This window comes from Mus pahari, chromosome 16, assembly GCF_900095145.1.
Source record: "Mus pahari chromosome 16, PAHARI_EIJ_v1.1, whole genome shotgun sequence".
In the NCBI taxonomy this organism is placed as follows: Eukaryota; Metazoa; Chordata; class Mammalia; order Rodentia; family Muridae; genus Mus; species Mus pahari.
Genome location: NC_034605.1, coordinates 39,240,072 through 39,260,730, shown reverse-complemented (window position 1 = coordinate 39,260,730; position 20,659 = coordinate 39,240,072). Strand labels below are relative to the sequence as shown.

Here is a 20,659-nt window from a genome sequence, read left to right as displayed (position 1 = left end):
GGGGGGAGGGGTATAGGAAACTTTCGGGATAGCATTTGAAATGTAAATAAAGAAAATAATAAAAAAAAATGGATTTTAAAAAACTAAAGAAACAAAAACCTATATAACAAGGCAGCGCTTAACCAAATTAAATCCCAAAGAATGTTTGCCTGTGTGGTGTGTGGCAATGCCAGACGGTGTCAGAACTATCATGACAGGTGACAGTGAGGTAGATGGTTGGTTGACAGCAGGTAGCAAATATCTTACATCACAGAAGGCACATCTACCATAGTAGCACATTACCCATAGCTGACCCACATACTGGAAAATTCATTTCATGTTACAGTCATTTATAATTCTGAGTCACTATCTGACAGTGAGAGAAAATCAGTAAGGTAAAACACTACCTAAAATTGCAAGACCAATCCTGACAACTTGTTCCTAAGCTGGCTGTGAGCTATGCATTTTCCCATAAAAATGATTCTCAGCAGAGGACTAGAAACAGAGGAGCTTCTTTAGTAGCAGTAGTAGTAGTAGTATATTTTCTTTTTTTACATTTCAAATGTTATCCCCTTTCCTAGTTTCCCCTCCGAAAACCCCCTATCCCCTCCCCCCTTCCCCCTCCCCCTGGTCCCCAACCCAACCACTCCCTCGTCCTGGTCCTGACATTCCCCTATACTGGGGCCAAGGGCCTTCTTCACAGGACCAAGGGCCTCTCCTCCCATTGATGACAGACTAGGCCATCCAACAGAGAAGTTTCTTAACTTAGGAAAGACCGACCAGAGGAGAGACTGTTTCAGAAAAGGAAAGAGACAAACTTCTTCATAGTTCCCAGCTGAGGTAGTAAACTGCTCCAGGACTACCTTCAACAGCCAAGGCTGACCAGAGCAGCATATACGGTCATGTCTACTGACAAGACAGAAGAAGGATGCGCAGCATAGAACAAAACCTAGGAAACGATGAAAGTCTCCATAACTGGCAATCAGGGTCACTGCAGAGGTTTTTAACTCCACAGGCTTCACTGGAAAAAGTTAGATGGATGGTTCTCTTTCTAACATTTATTTTACTATTTTGTTGTTGGTTTTTTTTTTTTTTTTAGAATTTCACATATGAGTACAGTATTTATATCATATTTATCCCATAATCTCTCATATCCAGATCCTCCACCCACTTCCTTTGAACCTCATGACTTCTTAATTATCGATATGTGTGTGTGTGTGTGTGTGTGTGTGTGTGTGTGTGTGTGTGTGTGTTTTCCCATATATAATACATCATGCTGGGTCCATTTAGTATTGCTCATATGTATGTGTCTAAGAATGAGTACTTGAGATTGGAAAACCTATCAGGATGACCTGGATAGATTATATCAACTTAACACAAGCTAATGTCACCTAAAAGGAGGAAAACTCAATTGAGAAGATGCCTCCATAAGATCCAGATAAAAGGCATTTTCTTAATTAGTGATTGACATGGAAAGGCCCAGTCCACTCTGGTCCTAGATTCAATAAGAAAGCAGGCTGAGCAGGCCATGGGGAGTAGGCCAAGAAGCAGCAGCTCTCTGTGGCCTCTGCCACCACCTCCTGTCTCCAGCCCTGTTTGACTTCCTGTGCTGGCTTCCTTCAATAATTGACTACAACACAGAAGGATAAACCAATAAAACTCTTCCTCCCTGACTTCATTTTTGGTCACGGTGTTTCATCACAGCAATAGAAATCCCAACTAAAACAAGAGAAGGTTGATTCTCCCTCTTTTAGCAGCCATTAATTGCCTATGCAGCTTCTTCTTGGGGTGGGGCCTTTTGAGATTTTTCATATCCACGTTGAGTATCAACTAACGTCATTGTACAGGTGTTTAGGCAAGCATGTAGTTAAGATTTCACGGGTGTAACTCTACAATCTCATAAAATGTGCTGGTTCTCTGGCTCTTACAATCTTACTATCCCCTCTTCAGTGATGTTTCCTGAGCCCAGGGTATATGGGTTGTGTTATAGTTTGCCAACTGGAAATGGGCACCCCCAGAGTCAGTTGCTCTACAGGATGGATCTTCTTGGAAAGGATGCTTCTGAAGATATCTCCAAAGAACTCAATATACCTCAAAAGCCAACGGAGAGAGTATGGACAATGTTCAGTTGGTAGAGTGTGTAACTACCATGCACTTAGCATCAAATTTGATGCCCAGCACCACATAAACTAGGCATGATGACACACACCTGTAATTCCAGGATTAGGAAGGTTTGAGGCAGGAGGATCAGAAGTTCAGGATCATCCTAGGCTACATGGGAATTTCAAGGCCAGCCTGGGACATTCAAGAAGCTGTTTTAATAATTTAAAAAAAAAATTTAACAACCAGCAGAGATGAAATAGAACAACAAAATAAACAACAAACTCAAACTAGAAAAATAAAAACACACTTCGAACACATTGGTTCCTTTACTTCACTATAAATACAAAATAATGATATATGGAGCTGTTACATTTTAAAACCACAACAGACAAGGAATCGATGGAAAATATGGAAGAATATATGTCGAGTTGTTTTGATGAAGTCCTGAGAGCAGATATCAAACAGAGCCTGGGGCTCCTCACTCTCAAGTATTCATTCATCTTCCATGGCTACAAAACAAGAAATGAAAAAAAAAAAAAAAAAAAAAACAAATTCAAGACCCTACTTTTTTTTTTAAGGGAGAAAAGTCTTTTACCTTTAGATATTCCATACCCAAAATTCATTTAGAAACAAAAGTACTCTTAAAGAATGTATGTCCTAGGTGGTTATTTTCAATAATGGCACATCGTGAATTTAAGGATGCAAAAATAGTAACAAGCAAGACAAATGAATCCCAGGTTAAAATTAAAGAATTTTTTTGTGTCCATAAAAAGAGCTGGGGAAAGATACTATAAAAACATCTGGTAAACACTTAGTAATGCTACCCGGTATTAGAACCCAGTAAAAACAGACATCTCCTCTAGCAGAAACACAGTGTTTATTTAGTTATCGTAAGATCTATTAAGTAGGGGCTGGAGAGATGGCTCAGCTATTAAAGGCTAGGCTCACAACCAAAAATATAAGATCTATTAAGTAGGTTATTTTTAAAGTGATTTTTTTTAAAATATCATGAATTTCAAGGATTCTTTCTTTTTTATTAGATATTTTCTTCATTTACATTTCAAATGCTATCAGGAAAGTTCCCTATACCCTCCCCTCACCCTGCTCTGGACCCACCAACTCCCACTTCCTGGCCCTGGCATTCCCCTGTACTGGGGCATATGATCTTCGCAAGACCAAGGGCCTCTCCTCCCATTGATGGCCAACTAGTCCATCCTCTGCTACATATGCAACTAGAGACACAGTTCTGGAGGGGGTACTGGTTAGTTCATATTGTTGATCCTCCTAAAGGGTAATTATTATGATCGATGAATGGGGTAAAATTTTCGCAAAGCTATTGTGGCAGTAGTACAAGCCAGTGGCCAATACACTACTTCAGGAAAGCGCAGGTTACTATCAGTGCCTAAGGACTCAACTCTAGGAGAATGACAGTGGGGGCTTCGCTACCCATTCCTCAGAGTTCCTGGCTACATAGTCTAGTTACTTAAGGAAAGAGGTAAGAAAGGAGATGAGAGAAAAAAATAAACTCAAGATTTGAAGTATGTAGTTATCATGGAGGAAACTGCAATCCTAAGGAAATTTCCTCATAATCTACATAATCTACAGTGCTGTGTTGTCTATATTTCTAATGTTTATAAACTGAACTAGCAATGAAGATTTCTTTAAAACAGGATGCAAAATACTCCTAAAACTGTATTAGCAGAGTGCACTTACAAAAAAAAAAAAAACATAAACAAAAAACATGAAAGACTAAAAATGTTAGCTGTTTTTCTTTATCTTATTAATTTATTTTGGGGAAAAAAAAACAGTTAATTCAGAAAAGAGATATGCAGGCATAATTTCCCTGAATTTGGTAACTGAGATATCATGCCAGCATAAGGAATCATAGCTAAGCAGCAGCTACTGCAAGCTGCATTTGTGAACAGTCTAAGCTGATTTACCAAGATCAGAATTTTTACAAATCATCTCAGTAATTAATGTCTGTGATGACCAGTAAAGGTATGGGTTGCCCATTACTGCGGGGTTGGGCTGAAAACTGATAGTAACTGCACAAGTTACTTGGATTAATTAGAGAGAATATGAAGTTATCACAAGATAATAGACAAGTTAATATAAACTGTATATAAACAGATTGTAAATGTTGCCAGGGGAAGAGGGGTGATCCACAACACAACCATTATGCACCCCCACATGCCTATCAAGTGTAACTGAAGGAGGTACCAGGAAACACCACAGAACCAATCTTGCGGCTCTGTGAACATCCTTTGGAGTGCCATGTGGAGAACCGGTCCAAGCTCAGAATTCTGAAGAGGGGAGGGTCAAGCCTGCTTCCCTGGGAACTGCAGCCTCAAGAAAGATGGTGGGCAGTGAGGAGGAGGAGAAACTCCAGATGCAACCAGCATCCTTGCTGGAAACAGTCACAGTAGGAGAGACCATCCCCATTCTCCTTTACAAGGACCTGCAAGAGAATACCATAGCAGCTACCTGCAGGTAGACTGCATCTGCAGAGTCACATTATAGCCATTATAAGCTGTTTTCCAGTACATAATTCCAGAGAGTTATACATCAGAGAACATCAGAGAAAAGGAAGGCAGACCATACAGTACACAGATAATCCAGGCTAATAAATGGTGCTAAACTGCACAACACGGACTCGCAGCTTTCTATGGGCTAAGAATGACCTGTATGATAGAGTCAGGTGGGAAGCACAACTGTCACACAGATAAATGTATAAAGTTGTCACCATGTACTGCCCAACAACTTTGCACAAAGACTGAGAAGCATAGGAAAAGCCACTCTCTAGTTCTTCACAAGCATGGCACTTGTGAGGCCTTGTCCCATCTCTGCCAGTTTGATGACTAAAAGAACATGCTTTCACATTCACTCATAAAAGCATTAAAAATGGTCAACATTTGGATTAAATTTCAGTACTTTTTTATTGATTGCCTATTATAAGATACTAATTATTTTCTTAGTAATTTGCCCGTCTTATCTTCTACAAATGCTGGTCATTTGTCTTTTAATCATCATTCTAGTATTTAACAATTATTCACTAAAAGTTTTCATGAAATACATGCTATCTTCATAAGCAAGTGAACCATTTTGTTAGTGGCTAGTGTGATAACACACACTGACACCTGCTGAGGAGCCTGTTGCCTGAGCTGCAGGGTCTGTGCCCAGCTCCTGCTCCGCAGTGACTGAGTGGTCTGACAGACTCATCTGACATGGAGGCTGTACTCTGCTGAAAGGGATCCCATTCAGGTGAGCACCCAGGTAGGATCTGTGGGTCCTTTGCCAGGCCTACTTGATGCTGATGGCAGAGAGGGTGGGGTGCTACAGGTACCAGCTGGACTCAGCACTGGGGAGCAGAGTTAATAAAGCATCCCTGGCTACACAACTGAGACTGGACTGGCTAGAGACTTGCCTGGGTGCAAAGGTGAGGGCTCAGGATGAGAGGAGGCCAGAAGTTCCTTTCACTCTTGACACTGGAAATGAAAACCAATTTGGAAAATCGCTGCTGGAAGATGGTGAGAATCCAAAAGTGATTTTATGATCCAGATCTGGGTAGCAATCCTGCAATGTTCTAACACTCTTTTAGCTAAAAGGCTAAACTTCAAAGGCTGTATTTTCCACAGCGAAAGCCATTTTTTTATAAATGTTCGAATTTTTCAATCTGAAACTGTGAGGGATACTACAAGTACGAGTAGGCAGATGTTTGCCAGTGCTTGCTGACAACCTCCTTTTTGCTGCAAGATGACATGTCTCTCAACAAGACAGTGCCAGGAGGCAAGTGACAAAGGAAGTATATGATCTGGCCTCTATGGAAAGGCATTTTGACTTGCCCTCAAATGCACATCTTCAGGGGAGATGGCAGCTGGAGGGTCAGAGAGCCAGAGATTTAACCTTAGAGACAGCAGAAAGCTCCCCACCTTGGCAAATTACCTAACAGCTTTCTGCATGGAATAAAAGTAACTTGAGAGGATAAGCTAAATAAATGCAGAAGGTATGAACCATATGTGGAAGAAGTAGATAAAACATATCATAGTACAAATCCTTAGCTACTTTGTACTCTTCGTCGTACACAAAAAAAAAAAAACAAAAAAACAAACAAACAAACAAAAAAAAACCAGTTCATGACCAAGTGTTGTAAAGAAAGACAGACAAGAACATCTCCGTCAGCACTTCCTGCAGTCCTGCTTCTACGACTGTCCTCCCAGGAAATGCCATGAGGGCTCTGCCTACAAGCAGTATGAGAAAAGATAAGCACACTAGATTTTAAGTCTCTGAGCATCACTCAATTAGATCAATGTAATCTATAATTAAGCCTGGGATACACAAACAGTAACAGGAGAGAAACAGGGAATCACCTTGTATGATCACCTTGTATGTCCAAGTGGCCCTAGCTCACTGGTAACCACAGGATTTACTACTTGGGTAAGAGATGACTCTGGAAAGACTTGGCTGTGGACTACAGCTTTGTGTCAAGCTGACTTCTAAATGCCTAACATGTCTGACAGCATGACACAGTGGGGACTTCTAGGAAGTGACTAAGTGATAGGGCAGAACATCATAAATGGGACCGGTGTCCACGTGAGAAGCAGAAACCTAACTCGCCTTTTCCAGAGTGTGAGGAAACAAAAAGGTGTACTCAAAGAAAAATGAACCACATGAATCACCTAAACCACTTGGTTTGATCAAGGACTTCCCAAACTCTAAAACAGTGAGAAATGAACTTCTCTAACTTAAGCATCTGGAATAAACTAAAACACAGTTTCCAGGTGAGTTAAGGGCCCAAGTAACATGTTTATCTTCATTCAATAACTCAAACAAGTATTTCCCTACTTTTTGATTAGTTGTAGGTGCTGAGTTAATACTCAGGAATACTTGAATTTGCATCTTTGATCCTTAAGGACAGGTATTATATATCATTTAATCTTTCCAGCTATAAGGCCATGCAAGAATATGAGGAAGCTTCTCAATAAATATTTCTTGGAAAACACTTTTTTTTACACATTACACATCTATTCAATTACTAACCTTTCTAAAATTCAAAATATCAACTACTTAGATAAGTTAGCAAAACATTCATTTAGGAAGTGCTTAGACAAAGAAGAGAGCTGCTCCAGACAAGCAAGTTAAGTCTAAGTGTATAAGCATGAAGGTGTCACTTATTCTCTAGGTCAGACTTACATGAGGCAGGACATCAGGAAGCCACTCTATCAAACACGACCCTCACCAATAGATCTGGATGAGACTTTTCCTAAAGCAGTAACGCCAGATTCTGTGTGTCTACCTAAACTTACAAGTGCCATCCCTAAGGCTGACAAGGTTCTGTGCACCAGTGTTCCCACACTCTGCACAGTTTCTCCAACATCTCCAGGGCAAAATTTGTACCAAAGAACCATGTCCAGCTCCAAGAGAAAAGGACTTAGAGAAACTAAGGGAAAGCTAACTCACCAAGAATACCAAACACAAAGCGATTTGTTGCTTCATGCCCCAGAAGATGCAGTGCTCACTTCCAGAACCCACGGATGCTTACTTAGCTTTTCTAACCAGCTTTCCTCAAGCAATCAGAATTCCTGCTTCGAAAACTTGCTGACTAAATCTTTGACTCCATAAATTGCTCTATAAATAAACTCCCATACCTTAGTATAATGCACACGAATCTTTATAAATTGGCACAAAAGTTCCCTTTATTGGAACACAGTGAAATTTGGGGAGTTTTTATAATTCCCAGTGTTCCAGGGTGCACTCCAAACCAATTAACTAAGATGCCCAGAGAAGGGAGACAAGCTTCTGTATTGTTTTCTTAATTCCCGTTAACTCACATGTTGAAGAAGCTTTGGGAGCGACTCACTCGCCAGTGCCTCCATCTCTAGATCTACTTTTACCATTCCCATCACAAAAGCCTCCCACTAGAACTCTTTTCTCCCTTTTCAACATAGCCTCACAATTTCTCCTTTGAAGGGCTATGCCTAGAGTATCCCCTCCTGGAATTCTACTCCTCCATTAAGGACTGTGCAAATCTACCTCTCAGAACAGCTCAATTCCACCAACAAAAAGGTTCTTTAAAAAAAAAAAAAATCACTGTGCCAGGTGTGGTTGCCTTTAGTCAGAACACTTGCAGGGCAGAGGCAATGGGTTCTACATGAGTTGAAGGTTAGCCTGGTGTACAAAGAGAGTTCCCCTGTAGAAAGAAGATGGATGGATGGATGGGTGGATGGATGGGTGGATGGGTGGGTGGGTGGGTGGATGGATGGGTGGATGGATGGGTGGGTGGGTGGGTGGGTGGATAGATGGATGGATGGATGGATTACAGCCAGCACTAGTTGAACTGAGGGAATTTAAAAAGGAGAACAGTAAAGGAACAGGTACAGGAGGAGCTTGAGGGTTGGAGTGAAGAGGAGCAAAGATCAAAACATTATACTCAGTTGGAAATTCTCAACAAGTTTTTAAAAAGAAAAAACAGACCAGGGAGATGGCTCAGTGGTTAAGAGCATTGGCTGTTCTTTCAGAGGACCCAAGTTCAACTCCCAGAAACCAAATACATAGTGGTTCATAACCATTTGTACCTCTAGTTTCAGCAATCCTCCAATTTTTCTGTCCTCCAAAGGCACCAGGCATGCATGTGATGCCCAGACATACATGTAGAGAAAATGCCCATAGACATAAAAAAAATTAAATAAATCTAAAAAGAAAATAAATGTTTAGACATTGGGAAATCAATAAAGGAATCAACAAGGAAAGCACACATTAAATAAAAATTCACATAGGTCTGTGCTATAACAGCTGTGAGTGTGACTTTGGAATCAGCTAAAATGATAAATATGGCCCTGTACTCACTTTATCCAGTGAGTGTTCATGGATAAGTAAAGAGAAAAGAATTAAACCAGAAATAATTGAGAAAGTAAAAAGAAAAACAGATCAAACTGATAATAGTCCCCTACTAAAAGACCCTGTAGCAGATCCCAACCTGAGAACAAAGGACATTTATAACAACAAAAGCAGATGACACTTAAACACATGGTCATCTGTACAGAAAACTCTGAGGCTAGTTTTGAGATGTAAAAATTACATTCACATTGGTGAGATGACAAGAGCTGACACAAATGAGAAAAGAGATTTCTTTGGAACCCACATTTCCAGAGGGTTTCAATTCCCCCTGGTGGGGAAGGTCTGCTAAAAAAGCTTAATTCAAAGCCATACATAGGACCACACTGCAAAGGCTGCTGACATCACTGCAAACCAGGAACCGAAGGCCAAATGAACCCTTTAAAGGCTTATCTCTATTGACCTGATTCCCAGAGAGGCCCCACTCCCTAAAGATTCCAGAGCTCTCCAAAATACTGTTCTCAGGGGAGACCACACACAACATGAGCCTGTCTGGACATTTCACATTCAAGCCATAACAGGGTGACTAGTTCTTTGCTCTTTATAGATCAACTCGCTTTGCTTCCCACAACATTTCAAATAGACACAGCCATTCCAGAATCCTCAGATCCTAGCCACTTGTCACAGCTCTGCACTTTTTACTGTCCCTGTTAGACCAGTGAGCACAAGGTGTCCCGGCTGCACCTCCAGTGGCACCCCTCATGAAGGCCCAGGCTCCTACAGAGCAGGTACACGTGCAGTCTGTTGAGCAGCTGAGAGGCTAAGCAAGGCAGGGTCTGTTGTTTAGCACTGGATCCCCAGTAGTTACTTCTGTACTTTTTGCACATAGAGGCCACACTAATTTTTACTTGAACCCCAGTTGGACCTCTTGGGATTTATATTTGGAAGCATGGCACTGAAAATCTGAAAGATGAATCTTCAGAGAACAAGAGCACAGAAGAGAGGGCAAGAACAGACAGTTCCACATATTTTAGTCCATCCTGCGAATAACTCTATTTTTCAAAACCATCCTCAATGAGCACATTCCCCTCGGCTACAGAGACAAGCTACATTCTTGATGTTTTGATAGTCCCTTGATTTTTCCTCTGTCTTACTCTAATATTCTGTACCATTGTTAACATCTTTTCTAGGTTGGCAATATTGTCTCCAAATATCAAACAATAAGGCCTCAGATAATAAAGGCAATTCCCAGTTGACTTCTCACAATTGTCATGAAACTTAAAATGAGAATCTATGAAGAAACAAAATCTTCTGAAACACAGAGAGTTTCACACAAATATAAGTTACAAGACGTATTATGGATTAATAGTAAGCAAAGCCCAGGGGAAATTCTCATTGAAAATGCTTTGCTTTAATTTCTGGGAATAAATGAATGTATGATGAAGCTGCCGTACTTCTGAATTAAAAGTACATTCAGAAAAGCTGAAGCTTTATTCATAATTTGAATTGCTTCTAGACAATGGTCCCAAGTTATTTGCTTTTTTCAAATTACCAACATGTATTGAACACTGTAGGTGTAGAAAGTTCATTAGAAGTCAAGGAGCTTTATGTTTGTAGATGAATGTTTGTATCATAAAACCCAGGAGCATTCAAAGGATTTTATAATGTAAGGAAAACTAGATGAGCTAAATTACGACGCCAACCACATGTACAATGAGTGAATTCACACAGGACCACAGTGGATATGTCACAAGAAATGAGAAGTGCTAAAACAAAGCAAGCTCAGGAACTATTGCTGCCTCGGTTTTACAAGGTCAAACACAAACAGGAACTGCTCCCTCTCATCCTTTCAAACTGTTCTGAGCCATACTCTACCCTCATGATTAAAAGGTTGAAAACTGCTTAGAATAGTTTCATATACCCCAAAGTCAAGATAATAAAGCTGATGTCTCAACAGCAGAACGGCTAAGAAGATCACTTTGTACAATTTTTGATGAAATAACATTTGAATGTTTCTGTGTCTATGCAGGAAGTGAAAGAAAAAACCCTGTGACCTCACACACAGGCGGATCTGCAAGTGTCATTAGCAGAGCACATGCCTAACAAGTACAGGGTCCTCAGTCTGGGTCCCCCATAAACAAACAGACCTTGTAAGCCAGTGTGCCCTGTTCCCCCCATGCACACACACACAATTCAAGCCAGATCACTCCTTCTCCATTTCTGTCATTTCTTATTATCGTTCTCCTCAGTTTCCTGTGACCTATCTTGACAGAGTGGGAAGGCCATCGAGTAAATCTATTGATAAAACATCCCTTTTTTTTCAGGCCACTTCCCGCTTTTGATTTCCTAACAGCCAGCCTTGGAATCCACAGTCTGCTAGCACACCCAGGCCCTCCTCACTCCCAATCCAGCCAATGTGTGGCCGGTGTGCTGAGTGTTGCCAGGACTCTGTGTCAGCTAACCTCCCTAAATAAAGACAGTGCAACAGGAAAGGGCTGCTGGAGAAAACCATGCTCAGCTCCTCATAGGAAAGAGTCCTCACAAAGGAAAATATTGCCACTCACTCATTCCACATGGGTTTACTGAACCTAAAACTTCTACACATTCAGAATACAATGGTGAACTTCATTTAAAAATTGAAAACCCTCTGTCTGTGCACCTCATATTCAGATAAGAGGCAGATTTGCCAACCTCTCATGAGGAGGTAGGAAACTTTCCACTGTCTGGTCTCACTGGGAAATGTCTTAATGCATATCTATCCACTAATTATCTAGGAACCTACACACTTATAATTTTCATAAAACTATAAATATAATCTACATGATAGCCTTTACACTGTTAATTTTTATAAATTATTTAACATTGCTACTAGCAGCTCTTTCATTGGTGCTTCATTTGGCATTCATCATGAATACTGCCTTCCTATAATGTGCTTATCGTCAGAATTTCAATTATACGACTAAACGTCCACAGTGCACAGGGGTAAAGGGTCATGGAAAGAAAGGAGGAAAAAACAACCCACAGCAAAAAACAGCATTGAAGCTGAGCTTTCAATTGCAGGAGTAATCAAGAAGCCTAAAGCTAACACTCGCTTCACAACCTTACATGGCTCTGGGAATGTGGGTAACAATCAGAGTTTTATTAGGATCATAATTGTGGAAAATACACACTCAAATCATCAGTCATATTCATCACAGCACATATGCCCTTTAAAATAAAAACACTGCTTTACAGAACCAGAAATAATATCAACTGTATGGAACTGAATTTTCATCCTGCAGCATCTATTGGAACGCAGTACAAATCTCCAGGCCTGTGGCACTCTGAATACTCTAGCAGAGTCTACTAAAGCTATCATCCTAAACACATTTCTGCTCCCTGACAAGAGAACAAGTGTGGTCCACAGTGAAGCTCAACATGTATCTGTAGAGGATGCTGTGGGAGGAACAGGTTACTCAAGGCTCCCCAAGTTCTCCCCATAAGGCAGAGAAGATGCTAAAGTAGAGATCAGGAATCCCTCTTTGGAGTTCCCAGTCACCCACCATCTGTGTGGCTCCAGAGAAGACACTGATCCCACTGGTCTCAAGACCACAGAAGGAGTCAATCCCACCAGAAGTCTTGGAAGACTATCCAGAGGCAGAAGAGCTCACCTAAGGCTTTTTGGTGAGGGCTAATTTTCACTGTAGACTTGATTGGACTTAGAAGAGCCATGAAAACAAACTTCTGAGTGTGACTGGCAGCTGGTTCCATGAAAGTTTAGTGGAGACCAGGACATTCCCCTGAGGAAGTGGGTGGAGTCGCGTGTGCTGGAGCATGAATGAAAAGGAGGGTGTGAGTTGAGCACCTGTGTGTGTGCATCTCTCTGCTTCCTGACTATGGACAAAAATGTGATCAAGGCCTTGCACTCCTGCAGCCACATCTTTCCCCTCCATGATAAACTGTAGCCTTTCAAACTATTCACCAAAAGAACCCTCCTTCCCTCCCTCCCTCCCTCCCTCCCTCCCTCCCTTCCTCCCTTCCTTCCTTCCTTCCTTCCTTCGTGTTGTTCCATGGCAGGTGTCTTAGTTCATGTTCTATGGCTGTGATTAAACAAGATGACCAAGACAACTTACATAAGGAAGTGTCTAACTGAGAGCTTGCTAACAGTTTCAGGTTAGTCCATGAACGTCATGGTAAGGGGCACGACAGGCAGGCAGGCATAGCACTGGGGCAGTAGCTAACAGCTCACATCTGGTCCACAAGTCGCAGGAAAAGACAGAGAGACCAGGTCTGGCATGGGCTTTTAAAGCCCACCCCGAGCAACACATTTCCTCTAACAAGGACACGCCTCCTAATCCTTGCCAAACAGTTCCAGTAACTAGGGATTAAAGCATTCAAATATATGAGCCTATGGGGGCCATTCTCATTCAAAGCACCATGGCAAGTATCTGGTCCAGAAATGAGAAAAGTCTCTAACGCGCACGCCCTAAGGTCTTCTGTGGAAGTGCTGTGGTGAAGTATGCTGGAGGTTTCCCGTGTAAGCATGAGAGCTGTGGGACCTGTTGCTTTATCACAGAGCATTGTGCTATCAGGATCAGGAGGATGAAATACTCATTTCCCTTACTCATGCACTGAACAGACACAAAGTTACTATATACATAGTCACACATAGCAATGCACTAGGCACTCTAAAGGACAGGCATAAAATCCATGATTTAAAAGATAATAAATAATCCCTACCTTATGACATATGTCTATGATCCAAAAGAAAAGATAATAAATTGAAGAAAACGAAATTGACAAAGATTATAACAAACTATCAGTCAACCACAGAACAGTCAGTCATACAGCATCTCAGAGTCCTTACCTGGTGAGACAAAGTAATATATGTAGCCCAGGTTAGACATTTCCTGAGCACAAGCCCAGGTGCTTCCACCTACCTCCCCCATCTGAACCAATTCCCTCTGAACATTACTTGCGCGTGCAAGTTATGAAGTAGTCCCCAAAGTCAAATGCCAATAGGAACCCAGTGTTTACAGCTGAATATACCTGTTAAGTGGCCTATGTTGCCCTTCAAAAATTATTGCACCATTTACTACTGAAGGGGAAGCACGCGAATGCTGAGGGATGAGTATGTAGGATAGCAGGCAGTTGGTCCTCAGCCTTCCACCATGGAGGAGCAGGAATCCAGGCAAGGTTGTCAAACTTCATAGAAACTATGTTTATCAACTGAGCCATCTCTCCAGTTCACACACTGGGCCATTTCATTAGTCCTGTGTTCTTTAAATGTCCAGATCCCAAAAAAGCAGGAAACATCTACAACTTGCTCTTTCCCACATCATGTGTACTGTCCTACCAGCCCTGATCTGGACAGGTAATTGCCAATGAGACGATGGTATATTCCCATTGACTAGGGTAGCAGCAGTACTCCAGCCAATATATAGAAATACTAGTGAAGTTACACACACACACACACACACACACACACACACACACACACACACCCTCTCCTTCTGTGAGAGGCTGCAATCCTAACTGTATGACCATCTGGGAAACAAATGAGTTTGAGATGGCCTTGTAAACTGGTTTGAGCTTCAGGGAAACAATCAGGCAGTATGTTTTAGAAGCCATAGAAATGCTTCTTCTCCATGGCATGTTCCAGTTTGCTTTCTATTGCTATAACAAACACTATGACCCAAACATAACATGGGGAGGAAAGGGCTCACTTGGCTTAGGCATCCCAAGCCCAATGGGCCGCTGGAGAATGTCAGGGCAGAAACTCATACAGAAGCAGAGGTGGGAACCACGGAAACACTACCTACTGCTTGGTTCCTGCTTTCTCAGCAGGCTCTTCTTCTTCTTCTTTTTAAGAATTTATTGGTTTTGCCTGCATGTGTGTCTGTGTGAAGGTACCAGATGCCCTGGAAGTGAAGATATAGACAGTGAACTACCATGTGAGTACTGGGAATTGAACCCTAGTCCTCTGGAAGAACAGCCTGAGTTCTTGCACACTGAGCCGGCTCTCCAGCCCCTTGGCATGCTTTCTTATACCCATCCAGGGGTGGGAACACTGATAGTGGATGAGGCGCTTACACACCAATTCCTCCCAGATAATAAAAAATAAAATTAAAATAACTAACAAGTACACCATCCTATAACACTGTTTCTGAGAGTCTCCATCACAAGAAGGTGAAAATTATTAATAAATAAAATCTGGACTATACACATCAACAACACATTTAGGAAATGAATAGTGTAGCAGGACAACAGAATATCATGCAGCCATAAAGATGTCACTATACCAATAAAGGAAAGTGTAGATACAAAACAATAGGTTCAGCTAGGAAAAAAATCACAGGAAAAAGATTAAGATGGAAATGGTCATTTCAGAGTAGTGGATGTGCATGTGAATCTGTCTTCCTATTTCTAAGCTTTTTATAAAATTGTTGCAATACTTCTAGAATTAAAAACCAATCTCACACACTTAAAGAACATACACCCCTCTGACAGAGCACTGGGGCCACAGTACAGCAGCTAGCTTACTCAGGAGGACGGCGGCCACTGTGAGTCTAGGTACACATGGGGCCTCCGGGAAGGGGATACAGAGCTGGGGAGGCACACAGGGCTTGGGGAAGCAGGCCCATGCACATGAAAGGGACATGTCACATGATGGAGGTGGGAAAGAGGGTCAGAAGGGCCATAGAGGTTGGCACACAGGGCCTGTGAGTTAGGACACACATAGCAGTTCTATGGAGAGCCACCTTGCATAGCAGGCAAAAAAAAAAAAATCAACACCAACAAAAATCCACCATCTATCTCTCTGCTCACCCTGGAATTGCCTTCGAGCTGAGTATTCACAGGCAGAGAATTCCCCAAATACAGGCCATGTGCTATCCACTGTTATCCATCAAAACAACATGCACTTCATCTTGGGACCACCGATACAGATTCAGCCTTGTGCCCAAAACTGGAGTCAACTCTACCTGGAGGATCTTGGGAACTATTGTGCATCTCTTTAGTATTGCACACACATGTATGCTTCTGTCCCTGGGTCCATAACTAAATTCACCTCGTCTATACTTTAGCTTCCAGAGTTCTTGCCCAGGTAGGTGTAAAGCTTCCCCACGTGACTTAACATTCAACTTAGGCTGATCCCCTGTGACCTTGAGAAAAGCTTAGACTCTTCAAGCCCACATTTGTTCCGCATTAGAAGCTGACCTAGGTCCCAGGACTAATATGAAGCTTCGATGGGATAAATGAGGTAATCTCAGTCCCTGGCACTTATTAGTGAATGGTGAAGGTTAGCTGGGCATATGCTTTCTTGAGCTGGTACCTCTTCCTCCATCTGGCATGTCATCTGAAGATGCAGAACACAGCCTGAATCTGGGACAAAGACATCCCCACACCCCAGACTACACTGACCACATACCTGAAGAACTCAGCTTTCCTTCTGGAAGCAGTCTTGTTCCTGCACTGTGAAACACTCCACTTAGCCATCAGCAATCATCCAATGCTTACCAACCATACTCTTGGGACTCAAGCCAGGCACAGCACTCATTGTTTTAACTTAACTCCTAGAGTACTTAAACCACAGTTACCAAGACTAGCACATGTCCTTCCATATGTTGAGTGAACTGAAACTCTGTGACTTCAGGACAGTTCCAGTTCTCCACAGAACAGCCTGTGATTACCATGCAGACCACAGCAGACCGGCATCAGCGGCACCCACTCAGTGCTGAAACAGAGCCTTGCTCCAAGCATAATTTGCAGACACAGTCACCTGGACTTCCTGTTCAGCAGCACAGGTATGGGGGGAATCCGAGAGTCTCCTCTTAGGACCCATAAGGAGACAGAATGAAAGGTGTCAAACAAAACCCACCTCAGAATGTGAAAAGAATGTTCAGTGTCTTCAAGTGACAAAGGAAATGGGGTCTGACTGATAATTGGGACAAAGCCTGGAAAGGGACACTTGGCCAGCATCTTAGTGTGCACTAGAAAACCTTCAGAGGGCAAAAGGCACATCGAAATCTAGCTGTATGCTCAGCTGAACACCCAACGTGCCCATGTAATATCTGGATACTACCTTCTGCTTTTGTGGGTCTGACAACTAAACTGGAATAATATTTGTTAGTTACACATGACAAACCTATTTCACATTGGTCACTGCTGCCCTCCCTGTCCTAACACAGCCTGAACGTCCTTACACCTCAAAGTCCAAAACTCCAAATATAAAACCTTTTTGTGCCAACATGGCACTACAAATAAAAAGTACCACGCCTGACCCCTTGACACCCAACAGTCAAACGCAAGTGGGCCGAAGACACTGAACAGACAACTTTCAGCCTGTGCTTACAGGTACACCAGAGACCCAATACATTCAAATGTCAACATGGGTTTAAGGTCCAACTTATTTCACTATTTGTATTAAAATATTCAAAACAGAAAATCCAAAATATTACAGTCCCATCAAGAAAGGAACACTGAGGCCATCTAACATCCACACTTCTTTCCTATGAACCCAGAGAGCTCAGAACTGTCTCCTATGGAAATGATGCTCTTTAAAAGTCCCAGGAGTTGCCAAGGTGAACATGGCATCTCATGCTTAAGCCCACTTACGAGGATGAAACAGAAATCATTTAAGTTTGAGGCCAAGATGGTCTCCACAGAAAGTTCCAGGCCAGTCAGGTCTGTAAGACCCTATCTCAAAAAACAAGGGGGTGGGGGCAGAAGAAAGGAGGGGCAGGGGAAGTGGAAGGAAGAACAGAAAGAGGAGGCAGGGGAAGAGCCCAGAGCTAGGAACTGGGTAAAGGAAGAGCTAGCAGAACATCTCCATGGAAGAACAGGTGCATTTTAAAGAGTATTTGTTGTTACCTTGTTGTCATTGTTATTTCCAATTTCTAGAATATTTTTTTAAAATAACTAACCAGCCAACATGGTGGTCAACAATCTAAGGTGCAGAGAAAATAACTAAGAGGAGCCCAGAAAGGCCCGGCAAACTGCTCCAGGAGATGCTGGGAGCCCCAGGAGTACAACCTCATTTTCTAAGACTTCAGAAGGTGACCAGATGCCACAGACTGTTCTCTAAGTAATCTATCTCATATCCATCAGCACATCTGCCTCACTCCCACCTCTACAAACACCTGTCACCTTAGAAATTAACTAAGGGAAGAAATCTGCATAAAGGTTAGAAGATCCATTCCCCATGTCATCACATTGTTAAGAGATTACCTAAACAGGAATGTCATGCCAAACGCAGTATGCTCCTCTCTGAAAAGAACAAGCAGAGTCACAGCCAGTGTCCCCAGTAAATGTCACGAGCCAAAGGTGAATGAGAACTTTCACATCACTCTGAATCAGCAGATATAAGTAGAGACCTAAAATTCAGATAGCTTACAGTATATATACTTATATGTGCACATATATGCACACATGCACCCAGTTCAAGGACCCTATGTCCATCCGTATCATCATTCCCTGAGAACACAGTGTAGCCGCCTTCTGAAGAGCATTTCCAGTGTCTTAGAGCCATGAAGTCATCTAGACGTACATGAGCATACTCAGGAGGATGTACACTAATGGCATACAAGTAGTACACTGTTGTACAAAAGAGAAGGAAATTGTGCACTCTGGTATCTGCTGATGAAGGCTCTAACTACATCAAAAATGGTTTTGGAGTGGGTAGGGAAGTCCTTGTCCTCAGCTACTCAACTCAGTGACTTTCAGCCATCAGTCAGACCTCTAAGACACACAGTGGGATAGCCACAATCAGTCATACATTTTTGTTGCTGCAACTATGAACAATGCTCTCTCAGAAAATAGGACAAAAAGTAATGACTCCATGTTCAAATATTATACCTATGCATGCTTTCACTTAATTTCCAGTTTTTGAGATGGTCTCTTTATATGGCCAAGGATGACACTGAACTCACAATCTTTCTGCCACTGCAGGAGTGTCAAACCATGCCCACCTTAAAATATTCATAAAAAAAATTAAAAAAAGGAAACACACGCACACTTAAACTTCATCCCCAAACTCTGAGGAAATTTCTACTAAGTAACCTTAAAATCACAGTCCGACTCGGCCACTGTCCTGAGAGAAAGAAGAAATGCAAGAGACACAGCTTCTTCCCTTCTGTCATCCAAATGCCCTAAGACTACACTGGCTCTGTGGTCCACTCACGAACAAACCCAGGTCTTTTGCTTTTAGTGGCATCGCTGGGTGTTTGCAAACACAAGAAGCAGAAGGAGCTGGAACAGTGTGCCTCACAGGAGGTAAACATTTAAATGAGAAGCCTTCTGGAATGATCAGAAATAACCTCAAAAAGGCAACCATCTTCTGTTTACACAATTCGGGAGCCACCTGTGATGGTTATTCTTGGTTGTCAACTTGACTACACCTGGAATTAACTAAAGCTCAAACAGCTAAGCACACTTATAGGGTTTTTGTTTTTTTCCTTAATTAAGTCATTAAGTGGGAAGACCCATTCCTAATCTAGATCTTTAAGGTAGTAGGAAGAGTCCCCTTTAATGAGGGCTAGCAGTCTGTATAAAGGACATGAAAAAAGGAAGCTTGCCCTGTCTTTGCCTGCTTGCTCTGGTTCTCACTAGCAAGTCAATTCCTTCACTGGCATTAAAGTCCACTTCTTCAGAATTCCTGTGTATTCTGAAGACCAGCTGAAACTTCCAGTCTCATGGACTGCATTACTACTGGATTCTTGAACCTTCCATTGGTAGACAGCCACTGTTGGACTAGCAGGAACACAGCCTGTAGGCCATTCTAATAAATCCCCTTTATATATATATGCAGATTCATTCCGTAAGTTTCATTCCTCTAGAGAACCCTGGTTATATTTTTGGTTGTGAGACTAGCCTTTAATGGCTGAGCCATCTCTCCAGACTGAGAACCCTGATTAAAACACCACCAAACCCAGAAGGTGACCTTCAGCTTACACTGAAATCTAGAGAGGCAAATCTCTGCCCTTCCTCTGTACTTTGAAGTGCATAGCTCTACAGAGTAAACTAAATCTCTCTGCTATAGCAACCAGCACTAAAGCAAAGCCAGGAGTAATTTTCTGTCAGAAGTCAAGTAATAATAAAAGAGACTCCCTTCATATATAAGGAATACACCCCAGCAATCTTAGCTAATGAGGATAGCATGAGAAAAGACATTTTTGTGATTCATCATAGTAAAACTTTTAAGACCTAAAGAGGAGCATATTAGAAAAGAGTTAGGGAGAATATAGCACCTTCACCAGATGGCCCATAGTATCTCTTTGTTTCTGTTTACTGCTGGGATTGCACACAGCCTCCTGCAGGACAAGAGGGACTCTGTCTCTGAGCAGCAGCTCAGCAGGATGTGAGCAAAAGACTGGACCAGGATGTCTTTCTCTCCTCTCAACCCTGCAGGAGGAGCTGAAGACAGAGCACACACTGGATCCCTGCTTACACAAGGCAGCTACGATGAGGCCAGCTCCGGAAGACCCTCATATATCCTGGCTAGTAGCAATGTGAAGTGCTGGAGACCCTGTGACATAAAATAGACCTTGTCATAGTTCTATTTCTAAAAGCCACACAGCCTCATGTGTCCCTTTCAGAGAAAACCAAGTTTCCTAGCCAAATATATGCAGGAGAATGATTATGTCCCTGCTTCTCCTCTGTGGATGAAAGCTGTAAGCTCACTTTATCTTTATAAGAAGAAGCCCAGAGTGTTTACCATTGCTCCCCTCCAGGCTTCCCCAGCTTAAATCGGCTTCAGATACTTTGCTTG

General features: G+C 42.1%; 1 protein-coding gene across 4 annotated transcripts in view; it reads right to left on the bottom strand.

Annotated features, from left to right (window-relative positions):
• The window catches only part of Fars2 (phenylalanyl-tRNA synthetase 2, mitochondrial), a 412,552-nt gene that overhangs the window by 358,280 nt on the left and 33,613 nt on the right, over window positions 1-20,659 (bottom strand). The window lies entirely within an intron of this gene.